This window comes from Narcine bancroftii, chromosome 3 (assembly GCF_036971445.1).
Source record: "Narcine bancroftii isolate sNarBan1 chromosome 3, sNarBan1.hap1, whole genome shotgun sequence".
Lineage (NCBI taxonomy): Eukaryota > Metazoa > Chordata > Chondrichthyes > Torpediniformes > Narcinidae > Narcine > Narcine bancroftii.
The window spans coordinates 188,731,214-188,753,432 of NC_091471.1; the positions used below are offsets into that span (position 1 = coordinate 188,731,214).

Sequence of the window (22,219 nt, forward strand, 5' to 3'; positions counted from 1 at the left end):
GAGGAAGTAGCATAAATGATGGATGGCCAAATACAGTGCCAGGAGCTCCTGGTCGAAGATGCTGTATTTGAGCTCTGGTCGGTGCAGTGCATGCTGAAAAAGAACAGTGGGTGCCATTGTCCATCAAGCCACTGTTTCAGAACAACCCCCCTCCCTCCCACTGCCATAGCTGAGGAGTCCACTGAGAGCATCGTGTGCACCTCCGGCCGTGGGTGCACCAGCAGCATGGCGCTGGTTAGACCCTCCTTTGTCTCAATGAAAGCCCTGTCTGCCTCCTCTGACCACGATAAAGTCTTTTCTTTGGTGCCATGAGCGCAAACAATGGGCGCATGGTGCCCGCGGCTCAGGGGATGAAATGATGGTAAAAGTTCACCATCCCTGCGAACTCTTGGAGCTCTTTCAGGGTGGAGGGTTTGGGGAATCATTGAACAGCCGCTGCCTTCTCCGGTGCCAGCGTGACCCCAGCCGCCGAAATGGTGTGCCCCAGGAACTTGAGGGACTCCTTGCCGAACTGGCATTTGGCCACATTGACTGTGAGGCCAAAGTCCGCCAGCTGGTCAAAGAGTGTGCGGAGGTGGGCTTTGTATTCATTGCGGTTGCGACTGTCAATGAGAATATCATCCAGGTAAATGAACACAAAGTCCAGGTCTTTTCAAACTGTGTCCATGAGTCGCTGGAACGTTTGGGGTGTATTCTTTAGACCGAAGGGCATATGCAGGAACTCGAAGAGGCCAAAAGGGTTGATAATGGCTGACTTACCCACGTTGTCTGGATGCACTGGGATCTGATGGTATCCCTGTACGAGGTCCAATTTGGAGAAAACCCGTGTGGGGTGGAGGTTGGCGGAGAAGTCCTGTATGTGGGGCACCGGGTACCTGTCGGGAGTGGTTGCATCATTCAACCGATGGTAGTCCCCGCATGGTCTCCGGCCCCTGGATGATGTTGGGACCATATGGAGCGGCGAAGCCCAGGCGTTGTCCGAGCGCTAGACGATACCCAGTTCCTGATGCCTGGAGAACTCCTCCTTTGCCTGCTGGAGCTTCTTGGACGGCAGCCGTCTGGGTCTAGCGTGCAGCAGGTTGAAGACCCCATGCTGGGTTAGGGTGGCATTGAACCGTGGCTCTAAGATGGCGGGGAATTCGTGGAGGATCACATCGAACCTGTATCTGGCGGCAGCTATGCCTTCGGGCCTGCAGGCTTCTGCTGTGTCCATTTGGGAGGAGTGGAACATTCGGGCATTGACCAGCCTTTTGCCCTTCATGTCAAACAGTAGGCCATGGGCTCCGAGGAAGTCGGCCCCTAACAGCACGGTGCCCACGGAGGCTAGGACGAACCTCCAGTGGAACTTCTCCTTCATGATCTGGATCTGTGCCCAGATGGTGGAGCCGATGGCCACCCGTAGGGTTGGAGCTCGAGATCGGGTGCAAGTCTCTAATGCTGTGGGAGGAAGGATGCTGAATTCAGCCCCTGTGTCCACCAGGAATCGGTGGCCAGTTGATCTGTCCCTCACATGAAGGAGGCTGTTTGTGTGGCCAGCCATCACAGCCATGAACAGCGGCTGGCCTGGTCGTTTCCCTGAAACCCACAGGGCTAGCGGCACTTACGATCAGGTCAACTGGCCCTTCTCTGGCTTGGTCTTGGGAGCGGCTTGCGGTCAGCTGGCTCCTGGTTGTGCCACCTGTTTGAGGGCTGTCTCGGTCTCCCTCTTCTTGAGTCAGAGGGCATCTGCATGGGCTGCTGCTATCCTTGGGTTTGAGAAGCCTTCATCTGTGAAGAGTAGCTGTTCCAGAAATATCTGGTGGAAGAGAAAACAAGGCTTGTGGTCTTCCGCCAGGGCCAGCATTTCGTCCATCAGTGCCAATGGACTACGGTCCCCAAGCCCATCTATGTGAAGGAGCCTGGAAGCCCGTTGCTGGGGAGTTAGCCCAAAAGTTCCAAGCAGCATGTCTTTGAGGGCGGTGTACTTGCTCGTAGCCGGGGGGTGGTGGATGATGTCGTCCATCCTTGCTGCTGTATCTTGGTCCAGAGCGCTCATGACATGATAGAACATAGTAGCGTCTGAAGAGATGTTGCGGAGTTGAAATTGTGCCTGCCCAAGCCACGTTCTTGGTCGGTGGGTCCAAAAGGAGGGAAGCTTGATGGAGACAGCATTAACCTCTGCTGAATCCATGGTGTTTTGAGTCCAGAAAAATATCTGGGCTCATCGGGGTCACCACTGTTGGGGTGTGAGCAGTGGAAGAAACACAGCCACCATGTTGAGGGTCATTAACGACTGTTTCTATTCAAATTCAGCACGCCCCTTTAAGGGCACCGTGAGCTCAGTCACCTGGTGCATTGTGACGTCATAATTGCTGCCCAGGGTGGGCGCTGGAAGGGATGCTGGAATCAGAGAGAAACCTTTGACGACGCCATTTCCTCATGGCTGCCCCGCCACGTGGCGATACAAGCGAGGCCGGTTCTCCATGAGGATGTGCGCCACCGCAGACTCATACATTCGAATTCTGTTTATTGACTTCATTTCGGCATTCAACACAACCTGATGAGGAAGTTGAGCCTAATGGGCCTAAACACCTCCCCATGTAATTGGATTCTTGACTTCCTATTGGGGAGACCTCAAGCAGTCCAAATCGGTAACAGCTCTTCCAAGGCCACCACACTGAACATGGGGCTTCCCCAGGGCAGTGTGCTTAGTCCACTGCTGTTCCCTCTGTTGACCCATGACTGTGCAGTCAAATAAAACAAAAGAGATGGTTATCAACTTCAGGAGGGCCACACTCCACATTAAGGGCTCGACAATTGAGGTCGCCAAGAGTATCAAGTTCCTTGGAGTGCACTTGGCAGAGAATCTCACCTGGTCCCTTAACACAAGCTCCATATCCAAGAAAGCACAGCAGTGTCTCTACTTCCTGCGAAGGCTGAGGAAAGTTCATCTCCCTCCCTTCATCCTCACTACATTCTGCAGAGGATGTACTGAAAGAATCCTGTGCAACTGCATCTGCGGCTGGTTTGGAAACTGTACCTCCTTGGACTGCAAGATCCTGCATAGGATAGTGAAGTCAATGGAAAATATCATTGGGGACTCTCTTCTTGCCATGAAGGACATCTACAACATTCAATGCAGGTGAAAGGCAATAAACATTGTGAAGGACTCCACACATCCCTCAAGTCAACTGTTCTCCCTTCTGCCATCTGGAAGGAGATACCATAGGACTCAGGCCCTTACATCCAAAGCCTTTAGGCTCCTAAATTCCCAAAACATATGTGGATAGTGTACTGTGGACTGTTACTGTATATGTACTGTATATGTCTGCATATTTTAATATTTCAACATGTTTAACTATTCTAACATATTTATGTAAATATGCTCCATGGTCGTGGTTGCGAACATGGCATGAATGATAAATAAAGGTGACTTGACTTGACGTGACTTAAATACACTTCCACATTAATCAGAAAGTAGACATTCAGAGAGAATATTAGTCACCAGTCACTTCAACCATGTATTTTTCAGCTGCTTTTATAATTTAAAAAGTGAGTAGCTTTATTTGTCTAAGACCTATTATTTCTGATAATTGTGGTCGTGCTGTGGCATAGGATCAGAGATTGGCTGATAGACCTCAGCAGAATATCTTACCACACTGCCATCATTGGAATATCATTGTTTTCTCCCTACATACTAAATCTTATTAACATAGCAAAACTTTATTGTAGCAGAAACCATCTGGATGAAGTTATATTAAATGTGCAGAAAGAGGAAGATCAGCAGCTAGATGCAATCTCAACAACATCATCTATTGCTGAAATGATTTGATCTCTCAAGCAAAATACAGAAACAGAGTCGTAATTACAAGATATTGCTCTCATTGTGGACTTCTTCACAATTTGCAATGAGCCTGATTTTATTTTATTTTTTTGTGGCAATAAGCAGTGTGGATTGAGTTGATGACCCAAATCCTAACTCTAAATTAATGTCAACGTGATTACCTGGTCATGTACATTAAAACAATGTACAGATGCTCTGAAATTCTTATTTCCTGCAGCCAAACAGGTTTGTATGATACACCAATGACCATAGTAGCAATTACATTACCACAAGTTGCAAAGACCAAAAAGAAAGGCCTAGTGGCCTGCTTCGTTCCTTTGTCTTGTGGTCTTGTGATCTTGTGAAGTAATAATTATCAAAGGATGAATAAGTAAATATTCACAGCTCAAGTCCGTAAAACCAAAAAAAGTGAAGGTTCATTAGTACAGACTAATCTTTTGGTGGTTCTGTGGTAGTTTATGATTAGGGTTAAGGGGAGATTCAATAATCAGTTTGCTGTTGGATAAAAACTGATCTTGAACCTGGAGGTGCTGGACTTCAGGACTTCCTGACTAAAGGGAGCATTGAGGAGAGATTGTGTCAAAGGTGATTGTGACCTTCATAAAATTGACTGCCTTCTTGAGTCATTGTCTCACATCAAAGTTTTCAATGGACTTGACTAGGTTTTCATGAGCACTAGAGTTTTTAAACTAGGCACATGATGAAAGTAGAGACATTGGTGTGACTTCTTCATGGTAGCATCCAGGAGAGGTCCTCCGATTTGTGCTCACTCCGGAACTGGAAGATACTAACCCTCTCCACCATCCCATCAATGAGGAAAGGTGTTTGGTTCTACATCCCTGCTTCCTTCCCAAAAGTCTATATTAACCTTCTTTGTCTTGCTGAAGGTGGGAGCAAACTTTCCCTTCTGGCACCTCAAAAACAAATTCTCAACCCCAATCTTGTATTCGAGTCATCATTTCCTGTTATTTGGCCAACAGTGGTGTCGTTGACATATCCTGATGGGCAGGTTTGCTAGAGCTGTTGGGGAGAGTTTAAACTGGTTTTCAAGGGGAATGTGAGTGCAGAGAATAGGGCAGAAGGTGGGAAGGATGATGAAATGTGTTGTGGATTTGTGAGGAAAGGCAGGTGGGGGGGAAGCATAAATGTAATCAGTTGGAGGGTTTGAAATATGTCTATTTCAATGCCTGGAGTATTGGGAAAAAAGGAGATGAACTTTGAGCATGGATCAGTATGTGGAACTATGATGTTGTGGCCATTAGAGACTTGGTTGGCAGAAGGACAGGATTAGCGGATGCAGGTACTGGGGTTTAGGCGTTTTAAAAGGAGTAGGATGGAAGGTAAGAGATGGGGTGGGGGGACTGGGTAGCATTACTGGTCAGGGTATAGATGATACTATTATCACGGCTGTAGAAAGGGAGGACACTGTAGAGGGAGTGCCTACTGAGTCAGTGAAGGTGGAAGTCAGAAGTAGGAAGGGAGCAATCACTGTGCTGGGAGTAATCTATAGGACCCCAAATAGCCCTGGGGACCCTCAGGAACAGATAAGTGGGCAGATTTTGGAATGGTGCAGAAATTACAGTGTTGCTATTAAGAGAGACTTCAACTACCCAAATATTCACCGGCACCTACTGACTGCGAGGGATAGACGGGGCAGAATATGTCAGGTGTGCCCAAGAAGGATTCCTGGCACAGTATATGGACTAGCTGACTATAGGAGAAGCCATACTGTATCTAGTACTGGGTAATGAACCTGGTCAGGTCATAGAGTTGTCAGTGGGGGAGCATTTTGTTAATTGTGACCACAACTCCCTGAGCTTTAGCATAGTTATGGACAATGATAAAAGCAGACAAAATGGGAAAATATTAAATTAGGGAAGGGCTAATTATGATGGGATGAAGCAGGAACTAAATTGGGAACAGGTGTTCACAGGAATAAGCACAGAAGAAATTTGGAGAATGTTTAAGCACCACTTGTCTGGGATTCTGGATAGGTTTGTCCCAGTGAAACAGGGAAAAGATTGTAGGAAAAGGGTACAAAACTGTGGTTGAGGCATCTGGCTAAGAGGAAGAAGGAAGCATATGTTAGATTTAGGAAGGAAAATACAGAAAGGGCTCATGAGAATTATATATGCAAGCCAGGAACAAACAAGAAAGGACAGGAGAAATCAAAGAGGGCATGAGAAGGACTTAGCAAGTAGGATTAAAGAGAACTGCAAGCTGTTCTATGCATACACGAAGAACCTAGGGATGACGAGAGCAAAAGTAAGGCCACTTAAGAATAGAGAACAGGCAATATGTGCCCAGAGGCAGGAGGTTGGGGACCCTGCTCTTTGTGATTTTTTTAATAGATGTCCTAGAATCCTTTATGAAGAAGTGGAAGGATGGGTCAGTAAGTTTGTGGATGATATGAATGAAGGAGGTGTTATGGATAGTGCTGTGAGTTACAAAGGATATAAACAGAATGCAGAGTTGGGTGGAAAAATGGCAGATGGAATTCAATCTGGATAAAATGATGAGCTTCGGTGAGATGATGCATTTTGGAAGCTTAAATCTGAAAGCTGAGTATCGGTTTAATGGTTGAATGCTTAACATTGAGGAAGAACAGAAGGACATTTGGATCCAAATACATCTCTCAATGTTGCCATGCAGGTTAATAGGATAGCTAAAAGGCCAATGGAACACTGGGTTTCATAAGTGAGGAGCCGATTTCAGGAATCGAGAGGTCATGGTGGAACTCTACAGATCTTTGGTGAGTCCACACTTGGAATATTGCGTTCAGTTCTGGTCACCTCATTATAGGACAGATGTGGAAGCTATGAGGAAGGTGTAGAGGAGATTTCCCAAGATGTTGTTTGGATTGGAAAATAAGTCTTATGAGGCAAGGTTAGCAGAACTGGGGCTTTTCACTTTGGAGAGTAGAAAGATGAAGAAGAAACTTAACAGAGGTCTACAAGATTGAGAAGCATAGATAGGGTGGACTGCCAGCACCTGTTTCCTAGGGTAGGAATAGAAAACACCAGAGGACAATTTTAAAAATGAAGTGAGGAAAGTTTAGGGGAGACATCAGGGGTACATTATTTTACATAGAGTTGTGAGTGCCTGGAATGCCTTGCCAGGGATGATAGTAGAGCCTAAAACATTAGGGGAATTTAAGAAACTTTTAGATAGGTACATGGATGAAAAAAAAAGAGGGTAATGAGGTAGAAAGGGTTTCGTTTTTTTGGTCGGAATATATAGGTTGGCACACTATCAAGGCTGATGGGCCTGTACTGTGCCATCGTGTTCTGTTTTCTATTTTATAGAGCTGAAATTGGCTATTTAATTGTGAGTGTGAAGGGTACAGAGCAGGGTTTTAAGCACATACCCTTGAGGTGCACTGTGATTCTGATCAGTGAGGAGGATGTGATATTGTCTATCCTCAATGATTGGGGTCTGTGGATGAGGAAATTGAGGACCCACGGAGAAAATGAACAGTCGCAGACCTCAGTTTGATGATTGTTTTTTCTAGTACAATGGTGTTAAGCTCTGAGGTGGTAGTCAACCTAACGTAGATATTCTTGTTATGTTCTAGCACAGAGTGGAGAGCCAGCGAGATGGTATCCACTGTTGACCTGTAGTGACTTACGTAAGATGAGATTTAATGGGCTGACAATTCTGACAAAAAATGAAGTAAAACTCTAATCATTGTTTTTATTCATTCAAGCATTGTAGCCATTGCTGGGAAGGTTAGCAATTGCTGTCCATTCTTAATGGTCTCTTGAACTAAATGACTTACTGCAATATTTTGAAGTCAACCTTATTTGGCAAGATAGATAAGGATGGAAATTTCTTTCCCTGGAGGACACCAGTGAATGCATTGTTTTTTTAAAAAATGTCAATTCAGCAATTTTGTCATCACCATTGCTGACACAGCTTTTAAAATCCAGATTTTTTGGACTCAAAGGAGAGTCAGAAATCCAGAAAAATCCAGAAAAATGATTAGTGCACTACTGAAACCCAATTACATGTCTAAGTGATTAAAGAAGTAAGGTAGCTTCTTTGAGTTATGCTCATAAGTGGAAGTCAACACCACACCATGACACCCTCTCAATCCCATTGTCATTTCATTATTCTTTACCAATCCGTTTGCCTGAGTTTTACTGAGGTACTGCTCTGAGAATATTGAAGGCCTTCTAGTAGCTTACCCATGTGAGTATTCTTCACTTGTGCACCTAGCTGGTGAACGACGACAGCTTTTCATTTGTGCTGCTTTGGTCAGATAATCACCCTGTACTGCAGGCTTGCACAAATAAATTGCAACCAGTCATGGCTAATGTGCTTATGATGTGCTCCTCTCCTGCCACACATGCCAATTTATTTCCCCAGTAGGCCTTTGGAAGAGCTTCTTTCCCAGTCAGAGGAGGTCAGGTTGTTTTTGTATGACCTTGCTTGGAGAGGTCTGCCAAGGGTGATGGTAGAAGCAGATGCAATAATAATGTTTATGAGGCATATAAACTAGGCACATGAGCATGCAGGGAATGGAGGGATATGGATCACGTTTACGCACTTGCGTTTAGTTTAATTTGGCATCAAGGTCTGCACAGACATCAATGATCAAAGTCCTATTTCTGTGCTGCATTGTTCCATTTTCTATATTGCAAATGTAAAACAGTTGGTAGAGACACAAAAGAATATAGATGCTGGAACCTAGAGGGAAAAACAAACTGATGGAAGTACTCAGTGGGTCAGGTAACACCCAAGGACAGTCTATGGTTCAGGTCAAAACCTGACTTCAGAACTGGAGCAGAACATTTCTTCCACCATGGATGCAACCTGACCCACTGAGGTCTTCCAACAGTTGTTTTTTTTTAATATGTTGAACAGGTGATAGTCAATTATCAGGCCAGTTATAAAATTTTTCTGATTTTATTTTCCATTGAAATAAAAAGCAGAAAATATTCAAGTTGGACTTGTAATTCAGTATCTCCCATATTGTCCATAAATTTAGCCCAGGAGAATCCATTGGTTCTTGGCCATTGATCTGTGAGTTGGCTTAAGGTTGGTCATTCAGCAGGGTATGTAACGTTGTGGGCAATAATTGTAGCTTTAAAGCTCTCACCTCTTCAAATATCATTTCATGTCACAAGCTACACTCTCTCGTCTGCAATAAGAGGTTTAGGAGTTTCCAGAAGAGTGCTTCAATTTGCGCATTGTATTTTAATACCCATGTCTCACTTGTGACAATCTGTCAACTCTGTAGACACTTTGCTTGAAGTTGAGAAAATGTGTCGATGTGGCACACACTAGGCCTCTACCCAGACAGCAACTAATAACAGTAGAGAATTAAGCATAGTATTTTCACCCCACTCCCATCAAGAAAGAGGTACAGGAGCATCAAATTCAGGACAGGAGATAGCTTGAGACTAAGGATATCCAGTAGCTGTGAAAGTCATCCCAAATATTTATATGTCTTTATTTTGATTATTTATGTGATCATTATGTACTGTGCATTGTGTGCTTTTTACATGCACCATGGCCCAGAGACACTGTTTCGTCAGGTTGTACATATACAACCTGAAGATAATAAACTTCAACTTGAATTTGAGCTAAAGATATGGCTTCAGTAGATGGTGAGGAAACCTCAGATAAAAGATTCAATTCACCTAGACACTTGGACAATGTGGGACTATCCAGCATATGTCGTTGCATTGGCTTGTTAAATCCAGTCCAATTAAGAGCTGAATCATTTGGTAACTGGAAGCTTGGGGTCATGCTGAACGAAGTTCCTATTTTTAATTACATTTATCCCATTTAAATTATATGCAACATTTAATCAACTGAAACTTGCTGACTGTGCTGGCAGTCTGTACGAGTCAATGACAAACCAAAAAAAAATTGTTGATCATACTTTTTGTGGATCCCAGATGTTAATTTGCTGAAAGCACAGCTTCAGATTGAAAAATTACAAGATCCTGTATGATATTAGGGCTTTGCACAATGTGATGCTTGGGCCAGAATAAACCCTAACTGAAAAACAGCAGAAGAAACTTTGGTACTGTGACAGATTCTATCTGTGATAGTACAGATGGTAGTGTAGGATGACTATGATTGGCTGAGAGTGTAGCCACGCCTACTGGCAGCTCTTAAAGGGTTGCTCCTAGCCAGACCAGGTCATTCTCGACTGGTCGACCTACATGTGATATGCTCCAGTCTTCTAGTTAATAAAAGCCTTGGTTGGATCAACAAGTCTTTGGTTCTTTTGACGCATTCTACAGGTACTTCCTTCAGTCCTTTGTTGTCATACCTGACAAATTTTTAATAGAAACAAATAATAGCAGTAATAATACATTTATTTTCATATATATTATCCAATGTACATATGCACCATAATTCTCACATGCTGCATCTGAACAGGTTTTAAAAAACATACTCATCAAAGAAAGATAGATAATAAATATTCTCAGTTGTCATGGTGCAAAATAGTGAAAGCAATAGTGTACAATGTAGACAGCCCTTTTGTCATGTTGGAGAAGTACTTGATTAATATACAAAGGGTAGGTTCAAGAGACTTAGCTGCTGGAAAGAAACTCTTTTTGAACCCTGAATGTGCTGGTCTTTAAGCTTTTGTACCTTCTGCCTGAGAAGAGGTTATAACCAGGGTGATAGGGTCCCTTATGATGTTGGCTTCAGAAGTATGATCAACAATTTTTTTTGAGGCAGTGCATCATATCAATGCACTCAATGGATGGGAGATCAGAGTCTGTCAAGGACCTGGTTACGTTTGATACCTTCTGGAGCCTTCTGTGTTCCTGGGCACTCAAATTCCCAAACCAGGTCATGATGAAACCTGTTAGTATATTTTCCACAATATACCTCTAGTTTAATCGAGTATTCGATGATGTGCGAGACCTCCTCAGACTCCTGAGACAGTAGAGGAATTAGTGCATCTTCTTCATGGTGCTGGGACCATTGCTGTTTGTCATCTATATCAATGATCTGGATGATAATGTGGTGAATTGGATCAGCAAGACTGCAGATGAAACAAAGAATGGAGCCATGTAGACAGTAAAGAAGGTTTTAAAAGCTTGCAGAGGGAAATCTGGACCAATTTGAAAAATGACAGATAGAATTTAATGCAGATAAGTGCTACATTTTGGAAGGACAAACCAAAAAAGGACATACACAGTAAATGGTAGGGCACTGAGGAGTCCAGTAGAACAGAGGGATCTGAAATAGAGATGCATAATTCTCCAAAAGTGGCATGACAAGTAGATAGGGTTGTAAAAAGAGCTTTTAACATATTGACTTTCATAAATCAAAGTACTGAGTATAGGAGATGGAATGTTATAGTAAATTGGAGAGGGCAAATTTGGAGTGTTATGGGCAGTTTTGGTCACCTAACTGCAGGAAAGATATTAATAAGAAAGAGTGCAGAGAGGATTGACTAGGATGATGTTAAGACTTCAGAAACTGAGTTACAAGGAAAGATTAAACCATTTAGGACTTTATTCCCTGGAGTGTAGAAGAATGAGGGGTGATTTTATAGAGGTATTTAAAATTATGAGGGGAAAGAGAGATTAAATGTAGGTGGGCTTTTTATACTGAAAATAGGTGAAATACAAACCAGAGGACATGGGTTAAGGGTGAAGGGGGAAAAGTTTAGAGGGAACAAGAGGGGAAACTTCTTCACCCAGAGAGTGGTACCAGTCAAAGTAGTGAATTTTAAGTTTAAGAAGAATTTGGACAGTTACATGGATGGAAGAGGTATGGAGGGCAGGTCAGTGGGACTAGGCAGTAAAATGGTTCAGCACAGACTGGATGGGCCAAATAGTCTGTTTCTGCACTGTAATGTTCTATGGTTGCCTGGATGTGCTAGGTTCCAGCAAAGGTCTTCTGAAATAGGGACCCCAAGAACTTGAAGGTTCTAATCCTTTCCACCTCAATCCCTCACCCTCTTCTTCCTAAAATCAACATTAAGCTCCTTGTGCTGCCAGACCAAGGCCATGTGCAAATTGGAGTAACAACACCTAATATTCTGTCTGGGCACTCTCCAACTAGATGGCATTAACATGGACTTCTCCAGTTACCATTAATCCCCTTCCCTTCTATCTCTCTTTCACTATCCCATCTGTCTTCTTTCCTCCATCTCCCTACTCGCTTCCCTCTCCATTCAGAGAGCTATCCCCTTCCCCTCTCACTTCTCAGCTTATTTTCTCTTCTACCCTCCCACCAATGTCCACTTATGACCTCCTGTCTATTGACCTGTGCTCCTCTCCCTGTTCCTTCTTCCCTCCTCTCCTCTCCTGCCCCCACCTTTTTTATTAAGACTTTTGCCTGCTTCTTCCTCCTACCTTGATGGTCTTAGGCCTGAAATGCTGGTTAAATATCTTTCCTTCCTATGAACACTGCAAAAACTGCTGAGTTTCTCCAGCACTTTTGTGATCTGCATTATGCTTCTTGTTCTTGCTTAGGTTGCTTAGTGTTGTTCTGGCACCACCCAACCAGTTTCTCAATCTCCATTCTATATTCTGTCTCCAGTCTTATCATTTCCAGTAATTCAGCCACTTGAAGGTTCCTAATAACTTTAAAGAAGTAAAAAAAAATCAATTAAGTAATATTTTAAAAATAGGCATTACATTTATTTTTGGAAAACACTTCTAAATAATTAAAAATCTCACAGAAAATGCGATTAATTAAACAATGAAAATTGCTTCATCATTAGGCTTCTTTGAGAAGAGAAATTAAGTTGACATAAAAAGGAACCCACAGGCCTTCAGTAGGTCAACAAGCCTGTGCCCCCCAAATATACCAATTAACCTACAATCCCCATATATCTTGGTAATTGTAAGGGAGTTTTGAGAGTAGGAATGTGGCTTATCAGGAAGAATGAAGCTGCAGGCATGTATGCAATAATTAGTACAATGGAATCAGTGGAAAAAATATAATCAGCGATAGATCTTAGAAAACACAATGTAACTATGGTTAAAGTTACTAAGTGTGGTGATGCTTGGTATTACATGCTTGTATATAGAATGTAGTTGCTTGTAGTTGCTCACTGCTAGCTGGTATGGAGGACTGGCACTATAGGCTGACGAGAGGAAGTAGTCCCCCGCTTGCATATAAGTGTTCCTGTCCACTGCTCTCAGATCATATTGGAACTAGCCTCGTGGATGGCTAACACTGCCATGTTCTTGCTAATAAAAGCCTATGTCATTCGCATCACTCCTGTCTCGTGAATTATTGACTGCGGTGCAATTTTATCAGCAAAGTTCATTTCAGATTACTTCAAAAGCAGGGCCCGATCCGAAAATAGAGTCAGGAGATGAAGAGAATGGAGCAGTCAGAGGAACACAGGCTCGCCAACCGGAGGTTCAACAACCACTTCCTCTGCTTTTGCTCCCTCCTCTGGAGGCAGCAACCCAGGCACATGTTCAAGCCCCGCAGCCAGTGCAGCCTCCAGCACCACCGGAACAGATACCCGTGCCCAGACCTCGACCTCTGGTAAGAATGGAGCAAATTATGAAACCTGACAGGCTCAAACTTGACCCACGAGCCCCGGAGGCTGTGACACTCTTTGTGCATTGGCTGCAGGGCCTGGAAGCTTTTTTAAATGCGGCTAGGATGGTGGACGATGAGCAGAAGCTAGTCCTGGATAGGCACCAAAGCCTACGTAATGATAAGAAACAAAGAGATTTATTTGGCTGCTATCATGGCTCTGAGAGAAAATTATGTGGGGCAGTGGAATGAAGTGCATGCCAGATACTTGCTGGCTACTCGCAAGCAGCAGCTGGGGGAATTGATCAGTGACTTTATCCTGACCCTTCGTGACCTGGGGAGAGCGTGCTTAAGGAGAGCAGAACCTGCTGAAGTATTTGTTGATATACTGGTCTTGAACTCATTGGTCTCTGGAGTGACATCAAACTATGTGAGACAGTGGTGCTAGAGACAGGTGAGCTGGATTTAAATCAAGCTATAAGAATCGTCGAGTCTTTGCATTCAGAAGGAGGGATATCTACTCGTCTGAACCAGATGCTGAATCGTGGCCAAGTGCCCCTACTCTGCCAAACTGCCCGAAAGACCAGACTCAAGACTCGGCCATTGGCCCTGTCATGACTGCAGCTCCACGAAATCAACTGAAATGCCACTTCTGTGGACAAACTGAGCACCCAAGATCCCGATGCGCTGCTAGAGAGGCTGTGTGTGTTAAATGCGCCAAGAGGGGTCTCTATGGTAAGGTCTACAGAGGGGTCTCTAAAAGGTCTGCCAAAACTGCTGTTATCTCTGGGGAAGAGCGGGAACAGCCATCAATCCCTTCTGGCTGCTTAGCTCAAAACCTCCCGCCGGCTTTGTACGAGTCTAGTTGGACAGCGCCCCCTGGAACCAAGTGACATGAAGAACGGATGGCCTCGTTGGAGCTAAATCTGGAAGGTAGCCATAATTTAACCCATTCCATACTGAATACAGAAGTAAATGGATACCCGACAAACTGCCTGTTTGACAGCGGAAGCACCGAGAGTTTTATTCACACTTGTCTGGCTGCTCTCTGCGCCTTTGAAGTGTGAAACACTGACCATAACATTCACCTAGCTTCTAACTCCTACATGTTGCAGAGGTACATGGCTAATGTCTTGCTGACCTGTTGATCAAGGGCACTGAATATAAAGACTTCTGATTGTTCGTTCTACCCAATCTCTGTGCCCCTGTGCTCTTAGGGCTGGATTTCCAGTGCCGGCATGAAAGCGTAACCCTAGCTTACAATGAACCCCACCTGCCTCTGGTAGTTGGACAACCCTCCTGCAACCTCTCGACGCTGAGAGTGTCCCCGTTGCAACTATTCACCAATCTCATACCCTACTGCAGATCCACAGCAACCAAGAGCCAGTGCTATTCTGCTACCAATAGGTCATTCATCAAATCAGAAGTACAAAGACTACTGTAGGAAGGCAGTATTGAAACCAGCACCAGCCCCTGGTGCGCTCAAGTCGTAGTAGTAAAACAAGGGACAAAGAATCGAATGGTTGTCGATTACAGCAAATTCACTCAATTAGATGCTTATCCCTTATGGAGAATAAATGATATGGTAAACAAAATAGCCACTACAAGGTTTTCTCCACAAAAGACCTGAAATCTGCCTATCACCGGCTGCCCATTCATGAAAGTGACCGTATTTATATGGCTTTTGAAGCTGATGGTAGGCTGTATCAATTTCTCCGCCTCCCTTTTTGGGATCACTAACAGTGTGTCCATATTCCAGAGAGATGGACCACATAGTGGATGACAATAACCTAACTGTTACCTATCCCTACTTAGATAATGTCAAAATATACGGCCACATCTTACAGGATCATGATGCTAATCTCGACAAATTCCTCAAAGTTGCCCAGAACCTAAACCTCACATACAATGAACAAAATTGCATTTTCCATGCAAATAAACTGTCCATCCTGGGCTATGTGGTTGAAAATGGTGTGATCAGCCCAGATCCTGACTGGATGTGCCCTCTCATGGAATTACCAATCCCTATAACTCATTTATCTGGGATTTTTCACCTACTGTGCCCAGTGCGTACCTCGCTATGCTGAAAAAGCCCAACCTCTTATGAGAACATCCTCTTTCCCCCTCTCAGGACAAGCTCTTGCTGCTTTCACTAGTATCAAGCAAGACATTGCCAGAGCCTCCAGGTATGCTATGGCCGAACCTAAGTCATTTCAAGTGGAAAGTGACGCCTCAGATTTTGACCTGGCTGCTCCCTTTAGTCAAACAGCAAGACCTGTTGCCGCTTTCTCCCACACCCCGCAGACTCCTGAAACATGACACTCCTCAGTTGAGAAAGAGGTCAGTCAATTGTCGAAGCGATTAGACACTGGCGGCATGATCTAGCAGGTAGACTATTCACCCTAGTCACTGACTAACGATCTGTGGCCTTCATATTCAACAATCAGGCTTGTAGCAAGATTAAAAAATGACAAAATACTCCACTGGAGATTGGAACTATCCACCTTCAACTATGACATTCTTTTCCGTCCGGGCAAACTCAATGAACCCTCTGACTTCCTATCCAGAGATACATGTGCCTCTGTAAATTTCATTCAACTCCAAACATTACGCAATCAATTATGCCACCCTGGGGTAACTAGGCTCTACCACTTTGTGAAATCACGCAACCTCCCTTATTCTGTTGACGAGGTTCATGGTGTCACTCGTAATTGCCAAATCTTAGCCGAGTGCAAACCACAGTTTTACCAATCACCACGCGCCAACCTCATCAAATCCACTCATCCCTTCGAACACCTCAGTATTGACTTCAAAGGGTCCCTACCTTCCAACATATACATTCTCACCATTATTGATGAATTCTCCTATTTCCCTTATACAATTCCCTGCAAAGACACATCCTCCACTACAGTGATCAATGCCTCGATCACCTCTTCTTCCTCTTCGGTTATCCAGAATACATACACAGCGACAGGGGATCATGAGTGACCACTAGCTACAACGCACAAGGTAATGGTTAACTAGAGAAAGAAAACTCCATAATCTGGAAGGCCATACTACTTGCTCTCAAAACTAAACACCTCCCTGTTTCCCGCTGGCAGGAACTTCTCCCCACCACGCTACATTCCATCCGTTCCCTCCTTTGCACAGCAACCAATGTGTCGCCTCACAAACATATGTTTTCTTTCAACTACTGAAATGACTATACCTAGCTGGCTCACAACCCCTGGAACTGTGTTGCTCGAGCGTCATGTCAGACCCCACAAATCAGATCCATTTGTTGAATGTGTTCAACTCCTTCATGCTAACTCACATTATGTCTTTGTCATTTTTGCAGGTGGAAGGGAGGACACTGTGTCTGTCCAATGCCTCGCACCAGCTGGGGTGCTTGAGTTACCACCTCCACCTCAAACACCCAGCCCACCCACACAAGTATCGCACAGTACCCAACCACGTAGCTTTTGTGGCCATGGGGATGAACAATTGTCAATCCCACTAAGGGGCTCTTCACCCCACCTCATCCATTTTCTTCCACAAGAAATTAACCATATTACAGATAATGGCGCCGAACATCCACCCACGCCATTATCATTTCCACCATCCCCTACAACACCGACCGTTGGACCTTCTCCAACTCAGGTATCACCACCACAAGCGTCTCTAACTCAAATCTCACCACTGCAGGAGCTGAGGTGGTCCAGACATCACATCAAGCCACCAGACAGACTCAACCTGTAATTGTAACTACTAATATTATACTCGTGCACTCTTAATTTAGCTTTTAGTCCATTCTTTTACCAGTCTGTCACGGCTGGCTTTCATTTTTCTTTAAAAGGGAGGGTGAGCGTGGTGATCCTTGGTATTACATGCTTGTATGTAGAATGTAGTTGCTCACTGCTAGCTGGTATGGAGGACCGGCACTATAGGCTGACTAGGGGGAAGTAGCCCCCTTGCTTGCATATAAGTGCTCCTCTCCACTGCTCTCATCTCAGATTGGGACTAGCCTCGTAGATGGCTAACACTGCCATGTTCTTGCTAATAAAAGCCATGTTATTTGCATCACTCCTGTCTCATGAGTTATTGACTGCCATTCACTAGGTCACCAGGTCCAAATGGGATTCTGGGGTTTCTCAGGGAAGTAGGAGAAGAGAAGGGCTTGCTATCATTTTCCAATTGTTCCTTTGCAGAAGGCAAGTACTAGAGAATTGAAGAATGGGAAATTTGAATCCCTAGAGGTACAAGAAATGCCGGGCAATCAAATGCCAATCAATTTAACATCAGTTGTGTGGAGCATTTTAAAACCAATCATCAAGGAAAGAATAACAGGATCTGGACTTTTAAAGGAGACAGTACATTTTTCAAGGGAGCTTTTGATATCCAGATTGAATGTTTTGATGGCATAACAGAAATTATTTGATTAAGGGAATACCAGTGGGGATTTATCAACGTCAGAGGCCATAAAGGCCTGTGTGAGGAAAGGATAAAATTGTTATCTCAAAATAGAAATCAGGAGACATTATAGGCCATGTTCTTCAGACAGGAGGTTGGCAGGCAATGGTGTCCCCAGAGTTATGGCTGGCACCACTGCTCTTCTAATATACGTTGATGACTTGTAAATTAGCTTGTTCAATAGCGTTTCAACATTTGCAGTCAACACCAGACCTGGAGGATGTTAAACTGCAAGGAGATTGGCAACTAGAAGGTTGCAAGAGGATAGGCTGGAAGATAAGGCAGACAAGTGGCAGATGAAATTTAATGCAGCAACATGTGAAAGGACACACAAGGAGAATAAATATTGATTGAATGGCTCAAAGAGGGACCTGGTTTATATTTTCAGCAATCTTTCTAAATGGCAGAATATTCTGAAAGATTGTTTAGTAAAGTATATGAAGCTTCAGGCTTTAAAAATAGAGTAGCCTGTATCAAGTACAAAGGCAAGGTTGTGTTGAATAAATATGAAACACTGTTTAACTACAGTATTGTATCTATTTCTGGTCACCTTATTTTAGAAGAATGTAATGAGGATGCAGATGAAATTTACAAGAATTTTTCCATGTTTGAATTTTTATTCTGAAAGTTTCTATGGAGAAGCTAAGATGGTACTCCTTGAAGCAAAGCATGTAGAAAGGTGAACAAAATCAAGTCTGCTTCAGGTAGGATAAATAGAGGGAGGCTGTTCATGTTAACAGATGGTTCAAGACCAAAGTTAGGGGTTTAAAGTGAAGAGCAAAAGACACAGGGGGTATTTTTTGGATTTTTTTCAATCAGAATACAGTTATGATCTTGAATTTTCTGCCTGTGTTGGCAGTAACAATTTTTGAATCAGTGTTTATTGTCATGGACATGTGTAATGAAAAATTGATTCAGATTTTACATAAAAACTGGATGGCCATCTGAGAGAAAAAAATGATGCATGCCTTTAAGATGAGCAGAGGCTTGTGAGTGACTAGATGGTGCCTGGATAATTACGGTGAGCTGAATGGCCATCTTTCATGCTATTTCAATCTGCATAGAAAACACAATCATCTGTGGGTCATGTCCGTCAGCTACATTTTACCTCACTGCTACATTATAATCATGGATAGCCTTTCACGAGCAGGAAATAGAACAGCTGAGACACATGAATATTCATTATCATAATTTCCTGTCATGTCTTCGGCTTTCATGATTGCCATTCCAAGAATGCCAAGAAACCTGCAGATGTGTAGTTAAATTTAATAACCCATGTTATTTTTTGCATTTGAGTAAATATTAGCTTTGACATTCCACCTTTCCTGAGAAGATTGATCGGTGGGCCCTCCAGACTTGCAATTTGCAATTTGGAATCAATTGTTCAACAAAATAAATTTATTTGTTTTTTAACTCTCTCCAAATGGTGAAGCTCATGCACTCCCCCACTCCAAAATACAATCCAAAAAGAGGGAAAGGGAAAGAGAATGCAATATTTTATCAATTTTGAATGACTAAAATCTCGTCCCACCCTATCACTTATTGATACATTAGGCCTTTTCACACTGTGGGCGAGTGGTCACCCTACTTGGACCCAGGTGAAATTCTCGGGAAGGCAGGTCCTCCCAGATCTTCCCACCATGGTCCAAATTCCCTAGAATTTGACCTACCCAGCAATTTAGAGGGGGCCCTGCCCCCAGTGATGACGTTTTTCATAAGGCTACTCGAACCAGAGTTTTCAGGATCTTGTAATTGGACCTTTATGTCACTCCCCATTGTTCATTTAAACTGACCTTCATTAATATGTGAACTGGATACGGGATGTTTATTTCATCATTTTGTTAACACATGTGTCTTTAAACCATTTCTTTACCCAGTTCTCCAATCAGCATTGAATGAGATTCAGATCTGGAGATATGGTCCAAATGTTCAATGAGATGCCCTGGCCCCAGCAGTCTGTCACACCCCTCCCCCCTCTCCCCTGGCCATTCATCGCCCTCCCCTGCTTCATGGTCTCTTCGGGATGTCGCGGCGGTGACCCAATGGGGATCAATAGCTTACTTTTTTGCCCATAATCCCTCATGCAGCTGGAACCACACTTAGGAAATGCAGAACAGTTCCAGCTCTGTGGGGGATTATGGGTAACGAGGACGGCCATTAATCCCCTATTGAGCCACCACCACAAGGAGCCAGAGCAACCCCGAAATAGCCTGCTGTTGTCAGTATTTCTGTGGTATGATTCTTTATTTTAATCGCCTATGTGTTGCAGCGTCCTTGCGTTGATGTCATAATGCTTCCCCACTCAGACATTTGCTTTTTCACACCACATTTTCACACTGCCAGTTCACAGAAGGGTTCATGGGAAAATTGCTGGGAAATCCTCATTTTACATGGAGGTGTGAAAAGGTCTATTAACTTTCATCGACATGGAGGTTGAATGTCACCCATTTATATGTACAGTAAAACTCATGGTATCTGGATTTCAAGCAAATGGCAGCCTCAAGCAATCAGCAAAAAATGAGGAAAATAATTTTAAAATGAAAATCAATAAGAACAAAATAAAAGGTAAAATTACATGTTTAAAATGCAAAAGAAATGTTCTCTGAAGTAACACATAAACGTTTGGTAAAGACGGGAGCAAACATTCTGCTTGCAGAGTGCCTTGGTCATACTTTTCTCAGAACAGCTGTGTGAATAAAATTGTGTGTAACAGCAATGGTGTCACTCAGGATGAAGAGCTGGTTGATGATGCTCGCCATTGGGGTTACTCTCTTAATGTGCCTCCTTATCCCTGCTTAATAAGTGTCACCCCAGTCAGAGGCTTTATCTCTAAATTTGGGGGAGGTGGGGGGGGGGTTAATTATCTAGTGGTCATCTTTCAGGCAGCTCTGTGTAGGAGGAGAAACCTGCAGGTACAGCGATGGTTAAATGTTTTCAAAGAATGTGACAAAATAAAGAAAAAAGCTTTGTTTATATATTCATGCAAGTGACCTTTATTCAATATAGTATTTTTGTCTTTTAAACTGTTTATTCTTCATGCAGATCTGTTAGTTAGGCATTGTAAAAGCAAGTCTCAAGAATCGGAAAACATACTTATCCAGAATCTTCTAATCCCCATAAGTGCCAGATACCAGGGGTTTTACTATAATGAATTGATAAAAGTGAATGATCAAGACTTGACTTTTGTGGCATGCTTTGAATTCATTTGAAATATCCTGCCCCTTAAGAACTTTTCAGGACTTTCTCATGAATAACTACACTTGTTTCATTATTGTTTTGGAAATAAGATTGGTGCCAATGTAATAATGAATCTATTTTTTGTAAAAATAGATTTTCTGCACTTATTAAAACTGTTCTCCCTCCAGTGGTGAAAAGTTTGTGAAGATGCATTACTTTTCTATCCTCATTTGTATTGCCTCATTTTTCTTTTCCCAGGCTAATCTGGTGCCCTGAAGTATTTTTGTCACATGGAACTTTTGGAAATGATGGATAAATCCAGATGTCACAATGGGATTGTTTCTCCACCATGCGAAGAAGAACATCAGAATATCAGATTTAATGCAGTCAGAAATAAACACTGCGGTACTGCACTTGACAGCATATCATTCCAAATATGAATTTGCACAATATAGCTCCAACCTCTAAGGAAGTCAGTTTTCCCAAAGAGGATTTAAAATCACAAGTTTGACAAGAGGATTATTTATTCTAAAATTTAAAATTTTGCTATAAATATTCTGTGTAATTTGTTTCTTTGACTGAGAAATATTTTTTTATTATTGTAATCCAATTGAGTCACTGCTCCCCTCTTTCAACTTTTGTTTTTATTTTTATCCAAACATATAATTTATGTGCAGGAGCCCTCCAATGTTACTTGTCAACCCGAACCTTTTTCCACAGCATGTCAGAGAAAAATGACCTCCAACAATGACTTTTTGACTGTTGGATGGGATTACCTCAAATTCCTCTTCTGAAAGGTGTGATTGTTGGAGCCAATCACTCCTACCAATCTGTGTCATGTGAGGTCTGACTGTTCAGAGGCAATTAACTCGAAAAAAAAACAATGGATTGTTGAGAAATTTTCACCAGATTTGCTGAGAGGGAACCCCACTGGGTTGGGGGAAAGTTTGTTTTCCTCTGGCAAGATTTGCTCTTCATTGATCTTATTGGAGAATAAAATCAGACAAGGTATTAAAAATAGAATTTCATGCATTTTATTATTTTCCCCCTGTAATTGACAGGTGAAAACTGCTCTATAATGAAGAAGAGATTTGATAGCTCTTGTCATGTTGTAGACTGAGCTGCAAGAGTGTATGTAGGTGCTATTTAGTGCCTCTCTCAATCCAGTAATATCCAAACCTATTAAGGTATGGATACTATATTTTGGGAGGAATAAAGCACTGTTTATCCTTGTAACAATCTTAATTATTGGCAGATATAAAATCATATATTTTAAATTTGTGTAATTAGGCT

General features: G+C 43.0%; 1 long non-coding RNA gene across 1 annotated transcript in view; it reads left to right on the forward strand.

Moving 5' to 3' along the window:
• Positions 1-21,349, forward strand: part of LOC138756332 (uncharacterized) — a 48,296-nt gene extending 26,947 nt beyond the window's left edge. The window contains exon 2 of the long non-coding RNA XR_011352995.1: positions 21,185-21,349. This is a non-coding gene — a long non-coding RNA (uncharacterized lncRNA). The remainder of the gene's footprint in view (positions 1-21,184) is intronic.
• The last annotated feature ends 870 nt before the right edge of the window (positions 21,350-22,219 follow it).